We start from the raw sequence: 20,663 nt of genomic DNA, 5'->3' as shown, positions 1-20,663 counted from the left end.
ACCCTGGTCATGTTAAGGGGTCGTATGAGAGATTCCTGGGGTCCTTGGCAGGCATTTTGTCTTCTGCTTATGGAGGCTTTCCATTACTTGTGAATATATGTTTCTACACTAGACATTGCCTGTGTTTAAGCCCCAGTTCCCACACTCAATGATTTGGTTTGGTAAAAATATTACTGCCCACAGCTCAACAAGAAGGTAGGTGGGAGGAGCCATGGCAGCAGAGGAACTCCCATATCCATGCCACCTTCTATTTGTGATCCTAAGCATTTCCTGCTCCATTTATCTGCTGCTTCAATGTTTAGGAATTTCTAGAATGGTCCTAATGTTCCAGTAGTTTCTTACTGTAAATGCCTTGAGCTGTGATTTTTCTAGCTTTATTTCTCTTCCACTTATAACTGATGTGTTCTGAATTTTTTTTCAGAAATATGTCAATATTTGTGGTCCATTTATAACATTCTAGTTTTGCATGACTACTATAGTGTGGATAGTTCTGTGACATCTATGCCATTTTAGATTACATTGGACAAATAAAAATTTTTTTAAAGTCTTGCCAATTTCTTTACCTCTTGATAATTCCAATGATCAGCAGATTTTAATTTATATAAAGTTGTTACTTATATCTTTCAAATAGCATTATATAATATATGGTGAATTTCTGTATTTCATACATATTTCAAAGTAAAAGCACTTATTTGGAAATTATTAAATATATTTTCTTAAAATATATGTACTTCAGAAATTAACATATCCTAAAACTATATTATATACAGATGGTAGAATAACCTGAATGTGTTTATATTAAAACCCAGAATTTCATTTAAAAAGAAGGAATGGGGGGAGAATGCAGAACAGAAAACAGCATGATGACACTTGTCTCAGATGTATCCTTTCTTCTCTGAGGCTTATGGTGAGAGTGATCTGCTGGCTAAGCTAAATGGGACATTTCTACTAGAAACTCTGTGAGACAAGAGGGTACAAGGAGTACTACATTTTTTTCCAGGTATCAAAGTGCTAACTCAAGTGAGGAAAAGAAATATTTTGTGTACTTCTTCACAAACCAAAAATGGCTTTAAGGCTTCAGCACATTGAGGAAACAAGAGACCAGAATGGCAAATTAGCACCTTGTAAGTCTGCAAGCTTGGAAGCACCTACAGCAGCCATAGCAGAGGAATTGTTGGGCCCAGTGGATAGTAGCAGTAGTGACAGAATAGAGACTCCAACCTCAAATGCCTGCTCAGGGTAGAGAATATCTAACATTTAACATTGAACCTATGTGAGACATTCCCAGAAACTGAAACTTTGCAGGTAAAATCTTACAGCAATTCATTGTGTCCAGAGCCAACAAAATACCGATTATAAAATAAAATTATCACAAGGTTAGAATGTATAACTATTAGCAAGATACATGAGGTTCTTTAAGTTATTTTGCTGCAGAAATTACCATCTTATAAATTTTTGCAGTGTTATTCTATCATCATGATTACATAAAAATGCAATTTATAAGGCTTTTTCCATGGACCTAAATCCTGTCATAAATTTGCAATCAATATTGTACTTAATAACAACCAGGATGGAAATTATACACACACATACATAAACACTCACACACGTACACACACACACACACACACACGCACACACACAGATTTATTTTAGGGAATGGGATCCTGCAATTATGGGGACCGGCAAGTTTGAAATCTATACGGCAGGCTGAAAATTCAGGTAAAAAATTGAGGTTGTAGTCCTGAGTCATAAATCTATAGGGCTGGTGAGCAGACTAGAAATGTGGGCAGTATTTCTACATTGCAGTTTTGCAGCAGCATTCTGTCTTCTCTGGGAAACCTCAGTTTTTGCTTTGAAACTCTTCAAATAATTAGAGGAGGCCTACTCCCATTATGGAGGTAATCTTTTTAACTTAAAGTCAACTGATTATAAATGTTAGTCATATCTACAAAATACCGTTACAGCAAAATCTAGACTAGTGTTTGACCAAACAACTGGGCACCATATCCTAGCCAAATTGACACACAACCATCACACATATCTAAAATCTGAATCTGACTCAAAATTGATTGCAACTTAAAATATAAGTTGGCCTAGTGGCAGTCTTGAATGAGTTGTCATTGCTTGTTCATATACAAATAATAAAAGCTTTACTATCATTTTTTTCAGAATAAATATCCATGCTCTGGAGGAAATTCTGGAGAAGAATAACTTTTAGGAACCAAATTTTTATCAATATTGATAGAGAGATGGAATCGTCAGACCATTTAACACTTCCAAAGCAACAGTACAAAGTAGAATACTTCCACTGACCTGCAAAGCCAGTTTAAAAACCAGCAACAATGGTTTTGTCATTTTTTTATAGATTACTTTAGCAAATTTGTATTAAAAACTAACCCTCATAATGGCATGAAAAGTATTTTGGGGGAATAACAGATGTTAACAGCTCGAAATTTAAACAGGATTCAAAGGATAACCAATTGTTATTATCTTCCATTGTATGTATTAACAATAATAATATACATTAAAATTATGCATAGTCTAAAAGTTATCTTTCAAAATTGATAAAATAAAAATTGTAAAAACAAAAGAAAGCATTGTTACACTTTAGTTCCTAGCATTTTTAAAATCTGATACAGTATACAAAATACCGTGGCATCTTACAGTATTAAATGAACATATCATGGTAAATACAAGGACACACTTAAAATATGATGACATTTTGTATATCGAAATCAAAAACTGTCTACTTTATATAGACAGTATCTTCTCTGTTTATATGTCAAGCTAATGTTAAGAAGTCTGATCCATATGGCCTGTTACAACAGTGTATCATGCTAAGAAAACAGCCAAGTTATTTCCAGTACATTTAAAGAATTAATTTGTGTTCTAAATGATTTGTTTACTTAAGTTACTTGAACTACTAAGAAGTCTCTGTCAATAATTCTCAGGATTAACTAGGTGAAATAGAAAAGAAAGAATTTGGGGGTAATAAGATGGTATGAATTGGTTAGTAGAGTAGAATTTAGAGTTACTTTCCTTTGTTTCTAAAAATTTTTAAAGAAAACTTCTCTAACCTTATGTATTTTAAAACTTAGGAAAAATATAAGCTTCTATTACTTTTTTTTATTATTGTACTTTAAGTTTTAGGGTACATGTGCACAATGTGCAGGTGTGTTACATATGTATCCATGTGCCATGTTGGTGTGCTGCACCCATTAACTCATCATTTAGCATTAGGTATATCTCCTGATGCTGTCCCTCCCCCCTCACCCCACCCCAGAAATCATCATTCTCAGTAAACTATGGCAAGGACAAAAAACCAAACACCGCGTGCTCTCACTCATAGGTGGGAACTGAACAATGAGAACACATGGACACAGGAAGGGGAACATCACACTCCGGGGACTGTTGTGGGGCTTCTATTACATTTTAAGAGAAGGCAATGGATCCATCAAAACTGGTAAAAAAAAATTAGTCAAGCAAGGTTACAATGCAATACAAAAATCATAATTTTTAAGGAAATCGATATTGCTGTTTTATCTTTGCATATTCCTGTTAATTTTTATTGTTTTATTTCATTTCATATTTTAAATTTAATTGTAATAAAAATGCTGATCTACCCTCTTAACAAATTTTTAAGTATACATTACATTATTGTTGACTACAGATACCATGTTGTACAGCAGATATCTAGAGCTTATTTATCTTGCTTGACTGAAACTTTATGCCCATTGATTAGTAATTTCCTGCTTGTTTTATTTTGTATTGTTTACTTTTTGTATGTGGCTAGTCATTACCTTGGTCCAAAATGGTAATGTGTGAGTTGCCCTATATATTATTTTCATTCAAGGAGTCAGAGGGTATTTAATCTTTATGTCCTAGCAGATGAAAATATTTGGGTACATGCTACATTTCAATGAAAAATGAGACCAGACATTAAAGATAGAAGAAAGGAGACTTCATAGAAATACACAGTGAGTTATTAGTTTGAAATGTTTATGGTGGATAATTATAACTAAAATTTGAGTAAGAGTAATAGTTATAAATTTATTTGAAGAACCATACTATAATGGGAAATTCCATAATAACCCAGAACAAACCATATTTCTAGAAAGACAAATTTATCATTTAAATTTAACACATCACTTGAGAAAAAATACAATGAAGGTAACGTTAAAAGTGTATTATTCTCAGTAAACTATCGCAAGGACAAAAAACCAAACACCGCATGTTCTCACTCATAGGTGGGAATTGAACAATGAGAACTCATGGACACAGGAAGGGGAACATCACATTCCGGGTACTGTTGTGGGGTGGGGGGTGGGGAGGGCGGGGACACACACACACACACAAAGAAAAGTGGTGCAGTTATTTGTATATCAATTGTACCTCAATAAAGAGCTGTTTAAAAAAAAAAGTGTATTATTTACCTTAATAAACTTGAATGCTTTGAATTTCTAAACCAAAAGATGAAATATTCCAAATGAAAAAATAAAGACAATCCATGTATTTGCTATTTACAAGAACAAAGTATTAAATATTAAAAATACTTACAAATATACCAGGATAAATGCAATAAAATCAAAGTTAAAATAATTATATTAATACCTGATACTGAACATTCAAAGTTAAAACAGGTCCTTTCTGTATAGAAACATATTGATGGAGAGGAAACAAGGATAAATATGGATACATAGTATATACTAAATTAAAATCACTATAAGGCTGGGCACTGTGGCTCAGGCCTGTAATCCCAGCACTTTGGGCGGCCAAGGCGGGCAGATAACTTAAGGCCAGGAGTTTGAGACCAGCCTAGCTAACATGGTGAAACCCCGTCTCTACTAAAAATACAAAAATTAGCAGGGCATAGTGGCATGCACTTGTAGTCCCAGCTACATGGGAGGCTGAGGCAGGAGAATTGCTTGAACCTGGGAGATGTAGCTTGCAGTGAGCCGAGATTGCACCACTACACTCCAGCCTGGACGACAGAGCAAGACTCACCCAAGTGACAGAGTGAGATTTAAAAAAAAAAAGGATTCTATTCATAATAGCTCCCTAAGTTATCTATTTTGTGGAATAAATATAACAAAATATTTGAAAGATGTTTAGTAAACTAATAGAGAGATATGGAAGATCCACACATGGGAAGAATTTATATACTATAAAAATTTCAATTATTCTCACATCATTCTAAATAACTTCAATCAAAACCCCAAAAAGAACTTGCCTAAATAGCAAGCTCATTTTAAGGTTAAAACGGTATAATAAATATTGTTTAGTATGTGAGGCAATTTTGTAAAAGAAAAACAAAGAGTCAAATAAATCAATAATTAATACTGACATGATGGTTCATCATTTGGAAAAAAATAAAGTTAGATCCCATTTTCACACCTTGTCCTACGCTGACACAGAAAATACTGTAGAGTAGGTGCTTGGTTTGGTTTTGTTTTCAAGACAGAGTCTCGCTCTGTCACCCAGGCTGGAGTACTGTGGCATGATCTTGGCTCACTGCAACCGCAGCCTCCCGGGCTCAAGTGATTCTCCAGCCTCAGCCCCCTGAGTAGCTAGGACTACAGGTAGGCACCTCCACACTCGGCTAATTTTTGTGTTTTTAGTAGAGATGGGATTCGCCTGTTGACCAGGCTGGTCTCGAACTCCTGTCCTCAAGTGATCTGCCCACCTCATCCTCCCAAAGTGCTGGGATTACAAGTGTGAGCCACTGCTCCCAGCCGAGTAGGTGGTTTAAACAACAGAAATTTATTTTCTCATGGTTCCAATGCCTAGAAGTTAAAGATCAGGGTTCCAGGATGCCTGGATTCTGGTAAGGGCTCACTTTCTGGCTTTCAGAGTGCCATTCTCCTCAGTGTGTGGCTCACATGGCCTTTCCTCAGTTCACGCACATGGAGAGAGAAATATTACTCTTTCTCTTCTTCTTATAAGGTTACCAATTCTATAAAACCAGGATCCTACTCTTAGGACCTTAATTACCTCCAAAAATCCTGTCTCCAAATATAGTCATCTTGGGGATAGGGCTTCAGCACACCTATATGAAAACAAGAGTTATATGATTTCAAAGGTCCACATACATAAACAAAGAAAAACTATTAATATATAAATGATAATATAACAGTAATTTTAGAACCTATTTCTCTATTTGTTCCTCCATTTATCAAGAAATATCAAAACTGTTAGCATTTAAACAATGTGTTATTAATAGAGGAATTTACATTTTTTTCCCAATGGACTAGAAAAGTCTCAGAGAGAGACTGATGTATGTAAGGGATTGATTTTACTTCCAACCAATATACAAGGAGAGACAAGTCAACAAACAATCTTTGAACAATGGACTATTCATATGATGATTACTCAAAAATTTTTATCTCTAGTGAGGATTTCTATCCTGAATTTTTCCAATAGAATTTGAGCTCCTGGAACATTAATATTATAATTTTTTTTGAGATAGAATCTTGCTCTATCACCCAGGCTGGAGTGCAGTGGCATGATCAGTATTATTTCTTAATTATAAGTTATTCCCATGTTCCAGAGCCTATGGTTCATTCATTAAGATAATCATAACAGTTGTGGACTATAAGCAGTTTATCTGTAACACTTAAAAATAATAGTTTAGGCATTATTTAAATAGTATAAATACTTCTAATTTTACCTAACATCTGTAATGATGGGAAACAATTAATGGCGAGGGAAAAGTTCATGTGATCTTCCATTTTATTGACAAGATTATATTAACTTGCTAACAAATTCACTACAGAAAAAGCATTAATCAAGATGAACAGAATAAAGAATCTTATGGAAAAAGTAAATATCTATATGCACAATTTAAAAGACTGTCAGTATTGCTGCAGTGTCACTTCACATGACTCATGATTACATCCAAGGGCTGTCTCGGGGAGAAAGGGAAAAGAAGACAACGGGAACAAAGAGCTCTTCAAAGAGGTTTGCCATAAAGGAGAGCATAGAAATAGGATGGTAGCTGAAGGATGATATGAGGTAAAAAGACTTTTAAAATATGAAAGATAGGGCCAGATGTGGTGGCTCATGCCTGTAATCTCAGCACATTGGGAGGCTGAGGTGGGTGGATCACTAGGTCAGGAGATCAAGACCATCCTGGCCAACATGGTAAAACCCAGTGTCTACTAAAAATACAAAAATTAGCCAGGCAGGGTGGCGCGCGTCTGTAATCCCAGCTACTTAGGAGGCTGAGGCAGGATAATCACTTGAACCCAGGAGGCGGAGGCTGCAGTGAGCCGAGATCATGCCAGTGCACTCCAGCCTGAGAGACAGAGTGAGACTCCAACTCAAAAAAAAAAAAACAAATATATATATGTATATGTATACACACATGTATGTATATATGTATATATATACATATATACGTGCATGTATATATACATATATGTGTGTATGAGAGAGTACAGCACACATGTATGCCGATAAGATGATCAAAATAAAAAGGGGATGATGCTGGTGCAATAGAGATTGGCCAATAGATTATATTTGAGCAGGTGGTTATCTATATGCTGATTATTCATTGGCAATAACTTGTATAATACTCATTGGCAATTAACTTGTATAACACTCTTCATTTGGCCAGCTTTATTTACTTTCTCTTAATGTTATTGGTGCATGACTTAGTAAGATAGCTAATAATACAAGCAAAAGGTGTGTGCCTGCACCTTATTTTTTAAATTGTTTTAAATAATTTGTTATGATAAATTTTTGAATTGCTTCATCAAAATCATTAGCATTGTCACTTGAGTATTACATATTTTTAAAAATACCAATTTATAGAACCACCAGTATAAGTGAATGCTACAATTGTGACATTCTTATGTTATTTATCTTGAGATCTGCGTCCATAGAATCTCTAAGGTGTTTGAACCACACATCCCTAATTTGCCCCCATACTCAGTTTTCCAGCAGTATATTCAACATCTTCATTCAAAGGCCTAATAAACACTTTCAGAATTAAGTTCGTCTAGACTACATTCCCTTTACCACACTCTATCCTTCCCACACCTGGCTCCTCTGACGATTTTCCTTTTCTGAAACTGACTTTCAGGATTACAGGAAAGGTAAACATAAAAAATAAGTTTTTGGGTTATATTCTTAACACATAATCTTTCTCCCACATTTCACATTAAGTCTATCAGTAAATATTTTCATATCTGCTTTTAAAATATTTCAAAGACTAGATCATTTTCAGTGTTCATACCATCACCAGCTTATTCAAACCATCATCATCTCTCATTTGCACATTTCAGTATCCTCTAAATTGGTCTTACAGGTCTTCACTTATCCACCAGAGTGTATGTTCTTGACAGTGTTAATAATCGTCTTTTACAACACATTAGATTGTGTAAGAATTCTGTAACAGCCACCTATTAGCTTGCAAAATTATTTACAATCAGTGAGATAAAGAGGGACTTTTCATTAAAAAAATTACACCATCAGAATAGTAGAGGTTTTCTTAAACAAGATCTAAAAAACAAAGTCAAGAATGATTTTATACATTTGAATACATCCATAGTCAACACTTCTATAAAATAACCCAAATTTAAGACAGCCAGCAAAATCAGAGAATACATTTGTATCATAAAACAAATATCAAACTATCCATAATTCATACATATTAATAAAAAAGACAAAAAGGTCCAATAGAAAATATAGCAAAGAACAACAAATTCAAAAAATATTAGACATTTATGTTTAAAAAGAAGCCAAAGATAACTACTTTGGTGGAATAAAATCAATGCATCAGGTATCATTTTCGTATAGACTGAAAAAACTCTTAAAGTCTGATAATACTAAAGATCAGTGAAGATATTGAAAACAACTGATAGAGCTTTAAATTTAGAACAAGCATTCAGGGTAATCTGGAATATATTTTTTAAATGTTATATGCTCATATAATTCATCAATTTCATTTCTAGGGAAACAGCACAAAATGAGATGTAAGAAAATAGAACAGTAAGAAATTCACAAGTACCTAATGTTTTTGATAAGGGAAAGGCTAACCAAACATATATTCATACAATTAAATATTATGTGGCAATTAAAAGTATGAGAAGATCAATATGAACTAATATGTCTAGACTGTCAAGGAATATTATTGAAAGGGAAAGCAGTCAGAGAGAAAAACATAAAAATATAGGGCGTGATAAGCTTCCATACACCTATATGTTTGTGTGTGTGGATACACGTATTTGGATATGTGCATATATATATGCTGTGAATATATATTCACAGCACAATAATACATATATTTTCTATGACCATACATATGGATAATACTATACTTAAGCACAATTCTTTGAAAAATCCCAAATTGACATGTTTTTAATGAGATTAATACAAAATCATCTGTATTATCCAAATTGCAATGCCATCATAAAGACACATATTAACTGTTTCTGAAATATTGCACTAAAAGACTTCAAAATTTCTTTTTTTCTTAAAATAAATAGAAGAATGGGAAAATATTCAGTAAAATAGTCAAATGTTGTTAGATAAAATTTTTCTATTAATCTGTGATGTCTTGTTTTTTGATAAATTATCTCATGAAATGTATTCATGGAAAAAAGGGCATATATTTCACATTCCACTGATGAAATTTACCGAGTTAGATGATAAAAATGTGACAGAACATAAAGTTCATTGTCTAAGAGTATAAGTAACAGCTGGTAAGTATCTCTAAATGCACCTTGTAGAACTACCTTGAATAGTCAGCCAGATATTTCTATATTAAGTACTCTGAAACAAAGTTGATAATGCAAGAGGCATCTCCATCCCACCCTACACAAACACTGCAAATTTCATATTACTGGAGGTTATAACTATTTCTGCCATTTCACCTTTTTACAAATAATTGAGAGACCAAACACTCTAACCCCAAATTTGACCTGGCCCAAGTTAAACAAACCTTAAATTTCAAATTTGGGCTGTATCTTTATGTGAATAAAAGTTGCCACTAGTAGTCAATGGTACTATAATTCAGCATATCTTTGCAATAAATTTATGTGGAAACTTCTCTAAAAAATAGTGTAAAATAAAATTTTGGGGAGAGTGTATTTGCATGTAGAAAAAAAAACATGCAACTTTGCCTCTTCAATATGAATTTAGACTGTAATGCCTCTAAGAAATTTTTATTTCTCCTTGAGTCCTTTGCGTTGTGTGGGTGTGTGTATGTTCCAAAAATAACTCACCAAAGTAAATAGTATTACAGAAGCAATGAAGAAGTCATCTTTTTTATTTCCAATGGGAAAAATCATTAAGGATAACAGACCTGAGATGTCAGATTACAACTTGGCCTGTTCTGCTGGACATGACTAGCAAAAGCCCAACTTGGACATTGTCATTATGTTAATTTCTAATTGGAAAGGTCAAATATAGGAAGTTCTCTGCTGAGGGCCTCACATCTCGTGGATTTCCCTGACGGAAGACCTGAGTGGTCACCCAGGTAGTGCTGGATGAAAACAGGCAGGCCGACTTGGAGAAAGAGAAGGAAGACAAGACTAGAAACTGGGTTATACCCACAGGAATCTGTGCAAAATGATAACCACACTGGGGGAGAGATGGATAACTTCTCTCTCTCTCCTGTATTTTTCTTCTCCCATTTCTCATTTTTTTTTTAAATGCTTTAAGTTCCCGGGATACATGTTCAGAATGTGCAGGTTTGTTACATAAGTATACATGTACCATGGTGGTTTGCTGCCCCTATCAACCCATCATCTAAGTTTTAAGCACCGCATGCATTAGGTATTTGTCCTAATGCTCTCCCTCCCCTCCCTGTGAGCTCTTAACATTCAGTTTTAAGTGTTATCTCCTACACTTTTAGCCATCCATTTAATCTCAGATCTTCAGTAAAAAACTACTGTGTATATATATCTTCCTGTTCACAATGCATAGGGGAATTAAAACATGAATTTAAGAAAAGGGAATTAATTCTGGCTTTGAGTTCCGAGTAGTTTCAGCAACATCATAACAGGAAAACATTGGAGGTAACAGCAGTGGTTTGAAAAATGGCTCAAGAAAAATGTAATAACAGAAGATAAGGCCAGGGGATGCAGCTACCAAGTAGGTAATTCAGGAAGGAACAGGAGGCATTCCATTTTTTCCAAATATGCTAGAAAAGTAATACGGATAGAAATATGGTTTATATAACATTATGTTATATAACCAGAACCAGCCCACTTATCTTAAGCCATCAAATTGGCCAAAAACACTGTATAATGCCTACAACTAGCTTTTAGTTATCATTAGAGAATTCTATAAAACAAAATATTAATTGATTCTGAATTAATAGGTAAAAATATACTTTGTGGTAGGAAAGAGACAGAGATTCTTGACTTTCTTATTTCCACCTGGTGAAAGCCAGAAGGCTTAGATAATGTAGGAACTATAGACAGAAAAATTAGAAAAGAAACATAAAATAGAAATATTTGTGTATTCCGCATTATATAATGATGTGAAAAATTAGTATTTCTTGAAATGAAATTTTTTTTTAGTGGAAACAGCTAAGATTTTATAGCCATGCCTACAGGTCCTGGAAGATTTTTAACAGTTCGGAATCTAAATGGTTTAACATTTTTCTTAGAATTATAAAGTTTGACAAAACTCACTGTGGAATGTTTCAGGTTCAGCTGTACTATTTCTGGTATATTTCTACCTCATCAAACCAATCTTCAAAACTATTTTGGATTGGCACCCATGGCCCGTGAATCTGGCATAATTCTTCCTGATGGCAGTCACACCACCCTGACAGATGGGTCTGACTGCAGCCATGTTAGTGGGCAAGAATGTCCATCAATTTTAATTAAAGTTTGCAGGTTTTCTGAAATGGTAGTCATGCTGAAGTTTTTCCTACCTAATTTTAGTCTTCTATATAGCAAAATTTGCCCTAGTTTTTTGCCTCTCAGTTCTTCCTTTTCACAACTTATCTACGCACAAGCATTGAGTTTTCATGCTGACTTCTGAGTTTATATTCCTTATGTTATTTTGTTCTTATTTCTCCCCTTCAAATCCTTCCACATCATGTTCTTATTCTGTATTGACAACTCCAAAACTTTTTAGTCCTCTATCCATTCTATCTAGTTTTGCCTCAGTCATTGGTTATTCTTGGCCTTTCCAGTCAAGGCTCCACCATTTCTTATGTGGATTACTAGGTAGTAATCTTAGTAACAGCCTCCTGTGCCCCTACTCTCTCTTCTCAACATGGCAGATGGTGAGGTTCATTTAAAAGAAATAACTCACATCATGTCACCCATCTGTTGAAATGCCTCCAATGTATTTGAGTGTCTCTCACAGTAAAAGCCAAATTACTTTAAAAAGCTATTAGGACATAGATGATCTGATCTGAGATTTCTCTTTTATATCTCTCAATATTTATCTCCTATCACTCTTCCTGTTTATTTATTTATTTTTTAACTGAACTCCATGTACCTCAATCTCCTTGCTGTTCTTTGAAAACGTGAAACAGGCTCTCATCTGACAGCACAGGACCTGTTATTTCATTACCTGAAATAGTCTTCCCCAAATATCTGTGTGATGTATTTCCTCTACATACATACCCTTCCATATATATATATACACAAAAATATATACAGGTAAATACAAATTGTTATAGTGTATACATGGGTCAGTATACATATGTATATTTCCTAGCTTTGTCTGCTGAAAGGTTCTAAACACAGTAACACCCACGTAGCAATGAGCACAACTAGGACTATAATCATACTTACTAAGTATCATTCTCTAATAAATGAAACCACAACTCCCTGAATAAATTTTAGAGCTGGTGTGGGAAAAATACCAAGATAAGCCTGGAGCAACTTGTATTGTCAGAAAGTAAGGACACACGCGCGTGCACACACACACACACACACACACACAGTATATAGTATATATATGATATCTATGTAGTATATTCTGTGTGTATATATATATACATATATATATATACATAATGCTGCACCTTAAAATAGGTTCCATTGACCAAAGATAAAACAATGTGCAAAAAATAAATAATGATAGTATTGGTTTATAGCCCAAAGAATAAAATAAATACATTGAGTCTATGGTGATATAAATGATAGAATAAGTAAATGTGAAAGAAGGAACAAATCTTCCTTATGAAAGGATTTCAAATAAATGTAAAAGGGAATGAGTGAAATAAAAAATTCATCCTTAGAACACCACAGCAATAATTGCTTCAGTAAAGATCCATCGAACCATGAAACTGTAAAAAGAAACATAATGCTTAGGTAGACCTAAATTGTTTTCTCCAATATATTTGTTAATTACTCTAGCGGTGTCAACTCATGCCCACATACCCTTTGATACTCCTCTCTCGAGCAAGTGAAGAGTAATCCCCTCCCCTTTGGGTTTAGACTGGACTTAGCGACTCTCCTTCTAGCAAGCCAAGTGAGGAAAGGGAAAAGTGGTAACTTTATTCTGGAGAAACCTGGCAAACACCACCTTACCCAGTAATCACGGCTAGCACCACCAGTGATGTCATGTTGATAACATGGACTTTCTCATGTGATGTGATGACAGGGGCCCTTCACCTCTGTTCTGTTCTTCATCCAAACTCATTACCCCAGTCTAAAAATCAGAAAACCTCAGCAAACCAAAAATTGAAGGACATCCTACAAAATGCTTGGCCAATACTTTTAAAAAGTGCAAGGTTATAAAAAACAAGGTACCAACCAAGAAACTGTTACAGATCAGAGAAGACTAAGGAGACACCATAACCAGAAGCCACATAGTCTCCTAGATTACATCCAGGACAAAGCACATTAGTGGAAAAACAGGAAATCAAAATAGTTTGTTGTATAAAGTGTTGTAGTAAAGTTAATTTTTCATTTTGATAAAGGTACCATGGATATGTGAGATGTCAATCTTAAAAGAATCTATTTGAAAGATCTAGGGGACTTCCTGTACTATCTTTAAAATTTTTCCATAATTTAAAGTTATTCTAAAATTTAAAAAACCTCTTTCCAGACAAAGCCATATTTTCATTTTTTATTTATTAAAAAATAAAACCACATTTTATTGTTTTGGAGGATTTTCACCTTCATCTAAGGCAATGTCTTATTTTATATTTCTGCATATAATCATGTTTCATAATGCCAAAAAACGTTTTAGGAACTACATTCATTATAGCAGGCTTTGATTCTTTAATTTGTTTTTAAAGGATGGTTTTATTTACTATTACTCCTTGATTCTTCTCTCTATTCTCACTTCCCTAAATACCACTCTCAACTAGTCTATATCATTTCAAAATTGCACTGAAACATTTCTTTGATTAGCTCTTTATTAATGAGTTATCATGAGGAAACAAGAGAACAGGGTTTCCTCCTAATTAGTGGTAGGAGTTTAAGCTTGATGTCTTCTTCTGTGAACGGTTACTTAATTAGATTAGTGGTTTTATACTGTCTTAGCCACTGAGCTTTTTATTCAAAGTATGTATCTCTCCTTCTCCAAAATGTCTGAGGAATAACATATTCTATAAGATTCAAAAGTCTTGAAATAACTATCATTTTGAAAATATATTCTGCTATTCATTAAGGCTATGAATTTCAGGTATCTCTAGTGCTGATACCACTTGGCAGGGAACATTTGCTGTTTAATGTTGGTTTACAGGACTTGACTTTATTTCTCCTTTACTCAGAACTGTGTATAAGGCCATAATGACCTAGCTCAAACCACATTTCCAACCCAATTTCATCAACTTCCCTGGAAAAGTTTGGTCCAGCCACATATGCTTTAGCCCATTTTTCTTACGTCCCCCAGATAAGAATGCTCTTTCCCCATTTTCTACCTTGTGAACTCCATTTTCTCTCTCAAGCTTAATAAATTCCCTAAGCACAGAGACACCTTTAATTTTACTCCCATCAGATTTTTAAGTAGTGGGTTTTTTGTTGTTGTTTTTTGTTTTAGTTACTATGAAACTCTACTATGATTATATTTTATTTTTGTTTACATAGCTGTATTTAACAATGAAATCTTCATTCCCTGAGATTAAAAACTGTGACTTATTTAATTTCATGTCCTTACTCCATCTGGAATCCATCAGTGCCTAGCACATCATTTAGTATTACAGAGAGCACATGGTGCCAACACATTTATTTAAAATGAAATGCTTGAACTTATGAGGAAAGAAAAAGAACATTTAAAATTCTTTATAACCTACATTGGACTCCAGATAGTTTATACTCTAAAATATTTAAATGGATTAATTAAAACATTCCTCAGAGCTTACAGTTCTGTTACCAGGCAGCTTAACTTCAAAATACATTATTAAACTTTTTTTCCCTCTCTACTGGTTTTCAAGTAAAACCTTGAAACTGCAGAAGTCTTTTCCTTATCCTTAAAAGAGACTGCACATCCCTGCCTTTCTCACCATGTATACTCCCTTCACATTTATTTAATTGTATTCTAGTATCTATTTACATGCCTTCTTAGAAATTCCAGGGGCTAAGCTTGAGACAGACAGACCAATCCTGGGGACCCAGCTGCAAAATTCTGGAGATGACTTCAAAGTCACAACCCAGCCATACTCGAGACAATGCCAGCCTGCAGTCCAGGTGGGCTGGGACCCAAGATAGCCACGGGAAAAAGACACACAGACATTGTACTCAGCACATTTATTGCGTGCCTTCCTTATCAAATCTTCTCTTCTTAAACTCTTGCCTTCCCACCAGAAATCGAAGCGGTTGCTTTGGGTAGGAAATCGGCCACTTCCCCATTTCTAGTTTTGGTTAATAAAAACACTTTCTTTCTACCAGATCTTGCTCTTTTTCATTGGACTCTGCCAGCCATGAGCATCCTGACCCATGTGAGTCACATTTCCACTCAGTACTTTACATTTACACCTTTAGTGATGCTCCATACAAGATCAACTATTTTGTGTAAGTTTTGAATAAAAAGTGCTTATAATATCATTGCTCATTTAAATATTCATGCAATGCATATTTATAAGTATAATGGAAGAGGAGCTAAACTAGTGTCCACGAGTGGAAACTTCCTTAATAAATGGTAAAAACAGCCAACTTAAACCAGATCTATAGCATCAATATACATTAGAATTGTCAGGATGGAACATTGAACCATATTACATTATCTTCAGCAAGAGTCATACACGCTCAATTAAGATATAAAGAAGTTGAAATAAAGTCAACATTTTTTCAAGAGGAATATTTTGTCAAGAATATCACAGGAAAAATTGTAACTTCCTTATGAAATATCACCTGTGCATAAGATGGGAATCTTTCCACTTATTATTTTCTTGAAAATTGCCATGTGTGAAAAGTAAATTACTATGAACTTTTAGTTCCAGCCAACTTGGCATAGGCTCATTCCTCCCAGCTACTCCTTCTTACAATTAAAAAATCCTGGACAAAACACAACAAGCAAAGACAGAAAGATTCTGGATGGTGGAAAGAAGAAGGCAGCCTACCTCAGGACACCAGGACTTGCAGAATGACATGAGAACAAGTTTGGTGGTTTCCATATTGCCTCCCATATACCCCAGCCAGAGTGCTGCTAACGCCTCCAACCTGGAACCACTAACAGACACAGATTTAAAAATAATTAAAAAAAAGAAGCACCTAAGAAAGTCTGCTTCCTCTAGCTAAGGAAAAACAGTGACCTAACAATGGAAAATCTTCTTGCCCATTCCCAAGATGGGAAATAAATACATATAAAGGTATTCAACTCCCCCAACTCTAGCCATCACCAAAAGAAATTGATACTCCCAGTTCCTGTCTTCCTTCACCTTCTCACCCTCACCTCCCCCTAGTTTCAGCAGAGATGAACAGGAAGTTCATCATAAACCTACCTCTTGTTGCAGAAGCAAAAACTAGCTGCCCAGTCGTATCAGAGAGGCTGAGCAGGGGAGCTAATCTTCCCACAACTGCTGGAATCATACAGTGGTATTATTACTCAATCAGGACAGTGTCAGCAGGATCCAGTGGGAAGATTAGTCTCCACCCTCACCCAGCATCAAGGAGAATGAACCAGGTAGTGACAATTACCTTGGGCTAGTCAGCATTTCACATCCTGGTGTAAGCAGGACCCAGTGGGAAGCTGATCTTCCACACTCCCAGCAGCAAACCCATTGAATGGGGTAATGCAAAGCAAGGCTAGTCAGTACTCTAGTTCCTACACCCCACCCCTGAAAATGGGGCCCAATGAGAAGGCGAGCCTCTTCCACCAGCTGGAAACAAATAGATGTAATGAGGCAGTTTGAGATGGAACAGGATGGTATTCTGTGCCTACCCCCAAGAGTCACTCGGACCCAAAAGGGAGCTGAGCTTTTACCTCCATCCAGCAATCAAGGAAGTAGAATAAGGTGGTGGGAGGCTTAACTCTCAAAAGTCAACAGTAAATACAACAACAAACAATCTAATTAGAAAATGGGCAAAAGACGCATCATATGCTTCATCACAGAGGATATAAGATGGGAAATAAGTACATAAAAAGGTATTCAACATCGTTAGCCATACAGAATGCAAATCAGATATACACACTTATGAGAATAGCTAAAATAGAAAATAGAAACACCAAATACTGGCAAGGATGCAGAGGATCACTCATACATTGCAGGTGGGAACATAAAATAGCACAGCTACTCTAAAAGCTTCTTATAGTACTAAACATGCTGTTACCACATATCCCAGAAATTGTACTACTGGAATGAAAAAAAGCTCCATATATTTCAGCAAAATGAAAACTTTTTACACAAAATCCTGTGCACGAATGTTTGTCACAGCTTTATTTGTAATAAACTCCAAACTGGAAACAACCCAATGCCCTTCAAAAGGTGACTTGTTAAACAAAATGTGGTACATCCATGCCATGGAATACAACTCAGTAATAAAAAAGGAACACTATTAATACATACAACATGGGTGGATCTCAAGGGAGTTATGCTGAGTAAAATTAAAAGCCAGTCCCAAACATTACATAATGTAGGATTCCAATTATATAATAATTTTGAAATGACAAAATTCTAGAAAAGAGGACAAATTAGTCATTTTCAGTGTTTATGGAGGTGTGGACAGGAGGGAGGTGGGTGTGGTTATAAAAGGGTAGTAAGAGGGATTCTGGTGATGGAATCATTTGTATCTTGACTGTATGGGTTGTCACAAATCCACACAAGATAAATTTGCATATAACTAAATATGTACATACACACACACCCATTTGAGTGCATGTAAAACTTGAAAAACCTAAATAAGGTTGAAGATAATGTATCAATGTTAATTTTCTGGTTGTTATTCTGTATTATAGTTATGTAATACTGATGATACCATGGTAGAACTAATTTAAGGGTATATGGAATCTATATTATTTCTTAGGCTGCATGTGAATCTACAATTATCTTATAAATGTTTCTTTAAAGTAAATTGTGAAGTATTTAAAGTCGATGCAACTCAGTAAAGAATATTGCTTTGTTTTGCTTAGCAGTAGCACTCTATATTTCTGTTAGAAAAGGGATGTTTTTCTGAAACTTTAAATCATAAGCCATGCCTGGAATTATCACCTTTGTCCTGCAATATGCTTTGAAATACTTTCATGAATTCAGAGTTACACAAGCTGATAGTATAAGGCCCACCACTGCTGAGAGAAGAAAGTACTTTTAATAAACACACACAGTTCCTCTAATCTAGTAAAAGATCAATACTGACATAATCCTTGTACAGAATTTTGTAAGTGTGAGAAATGCTAAATATTAACAGTCCTATAAAAAAATCTATGCATGCTTAGAAAAAGTAACACACAGGCACACAAATACACACACACACACAGATGTGATGTTACAATGTTCCACTAAGCACTGGTAACCATGTACTTTGTATTTTGTAACCATTTTGATACAGGGTGAACATTTTCTAAAAAATAAATGTGAGCTTTTCAGTATATTTTAATGTTCTAGTAAGAGACATATTCTGAGTAAATGATAAGTATTTTTCAAAGCATTGGGTAGTTTCCAATGGGCTGAAGATATAAAACCTAAGATTATTGTAAAATAAGAAATAAAAGTTTACTTACTAAATGTAGGCTGGGTGTGGTGACTCACGCCTGGAATTCTGGCACTTCGAGAGGTCAAGGCTCCCAAGGATTACTTGAGCCCAGGAGTTCGAGGCTGCAGTGAGCCATGATTGTGCCACTGCACTTCAGCCTGGGTGGCAGAGAAAGACCCTGTCTCTTAAAACATAAAAAAAAAAAAATGTAAATTTTAATTTCCAATGAAGGGATACATTCTGACAAAGCAACCTCTTGGGAACCTGAAACATGCAATGATATAAAAACAAAGTATATTGTTGTTCGCAGTGAAAATAGTTGTTATCTTTTTGTATCATTATTGTCAAGGTTGAAACAGGAAGTACCTGAATGACATCTCAAGCAATGCATGTTAAACTAAGGACAGGACAGCATTAAAGAACATGGTGACTCCTAAAGAGATATGATTGATTGACAGATCATATTTTAAAAGTCTTGATACTTGAGGTCAAGGAATGAAGATAAAAACTACCTGAAATTGTTCAAAAACAAAGTAAAAGGTGACATCACATCAGAGCAAGAGTGAAAATTATGGATGGAGAAACAACCAAAAAATAAACTTTAAATTAAAATTAAAAACTTTCAGGGGCCGGGCATGGTGGCTCACGCCTGTAATCCCAGCACTTTGGGAGGCCGAGGCTTGTGGCTCAGCTGAGGTCAGTAGTTTGAGACCAGCCTAGCCAACGTGGTGAAACTCTGTCTCTACTAAAAATACAAAAAATTAGCTGGGCGTGGTGGTGGACGCCTGTAATCCCAGCTACTCGAGAGGCTGAGGCAGGAGAATCTCTTGAACCTGAGAGGTGGAGGTCGCAGTGAGCCGAGTTTGCACCATTGCACTCCAGCCTGGGCAACAAAAGTGAAATTCCATCTCAAAAAAACAAAAACAAAACAAACAAACAAACAAAACTGTCAGGGGCAAAAATACTTGACAGCATAGTTAGTTATTACATAAACCTTTATTCCCCATGGCCCTGATGACATTAAGACAAAACCAAAAGATGCTAGGCTGAACCAGGAAAGGAAGTGTAATAACTTTATTGGATTGGACTGCTTTAGCCTTAGTGAGTGTGGGCTAAGTGAGAGGAACTTGTATGTTAGTGAATATAATCACAAGTGCATTTTTTGAAGAGAGCTCTTTGTTCTGTTCAGTTTAAATGGAATCTGTAAAAAAGGGAAAATAGGATGTTATAAAGTTACCTTTCTCAATATCCTGCAGGTGAAAGGGATTTCTGAATCATATCGATAAAATATTTAAATTGAGACATTGAAAATTTGTTTGAACATAAATTAGAAAATAAAATTCATACTTCAATACATTTTTTAGCTTTACTATTCTAAAGAAATTGTAGGCTTAAGAAGATCTGGTGGGCAAGTCGAATTTATGAACAGAGTTAAGAACATTGAAAAATTGTGACCAGGAATATAAACAGAATGTTAGAATGTCATTCCACTGTGAAAATGAAGCTTTATAGAACTTGTAGACATGGCAAAAATTCTATTTCTCAAAATCATAAAGAGAAACAGACAAAAAGGCTGGTCATAGGTCAGTTGCCTTGATAGATCTGGTCAGA

The 20,663-nt window shown here is 35.1% G+C and overlaps 1 long non-coding RNA gene across 1 annotated transcript in view; it reads right to left on the bottom strand.

The window, feature by feature from the left end:
- The window catches only part of LOC131382910 (uncharacterized), a 36,401-nt gene extending 17,215 nt beyond the window's left edge, over positions 1–19,186 (bottom strand). The window contains exons 1-2 of the long non-coding RNA XR_009212552.1: positions 19,081–19,186; positions 5,995–6,049 (exon numbers count right to left, since the gene is read on the bottom strand). This is a non-coding gene — a long non-coding RNA (uncharacterized LOC131382910). The remainder of the gene's footprint in view (positions 1–5,994; positions 6,050–19,080) is intronic.
- Between the last annotated feature and the right edge of the window lie 1,477 nt (positions 19,187–20,663).

This window comes from Hylobates moloch, unplaced genomic scaffold (assembly GCF_009828535.3).
Source record: "Hylobates moloch isolate HMO894 unplaced genomic scaffold, HMol_V3 SCAFFOLD_1, whole genome shotgun sequence".
In the NCBI taxonomy this organism is placed as follows: Eukaryota; Metazoa; Chordata; class Mammalia; order Primates; family Hylobatidae; genus Hylobates; species Hylobates moloch.
The sequence above is the reverse complement of the archived record's forward strand: the minus strand, read 5'-3'. Positions and strand labels throughout refer to the sequence as shown.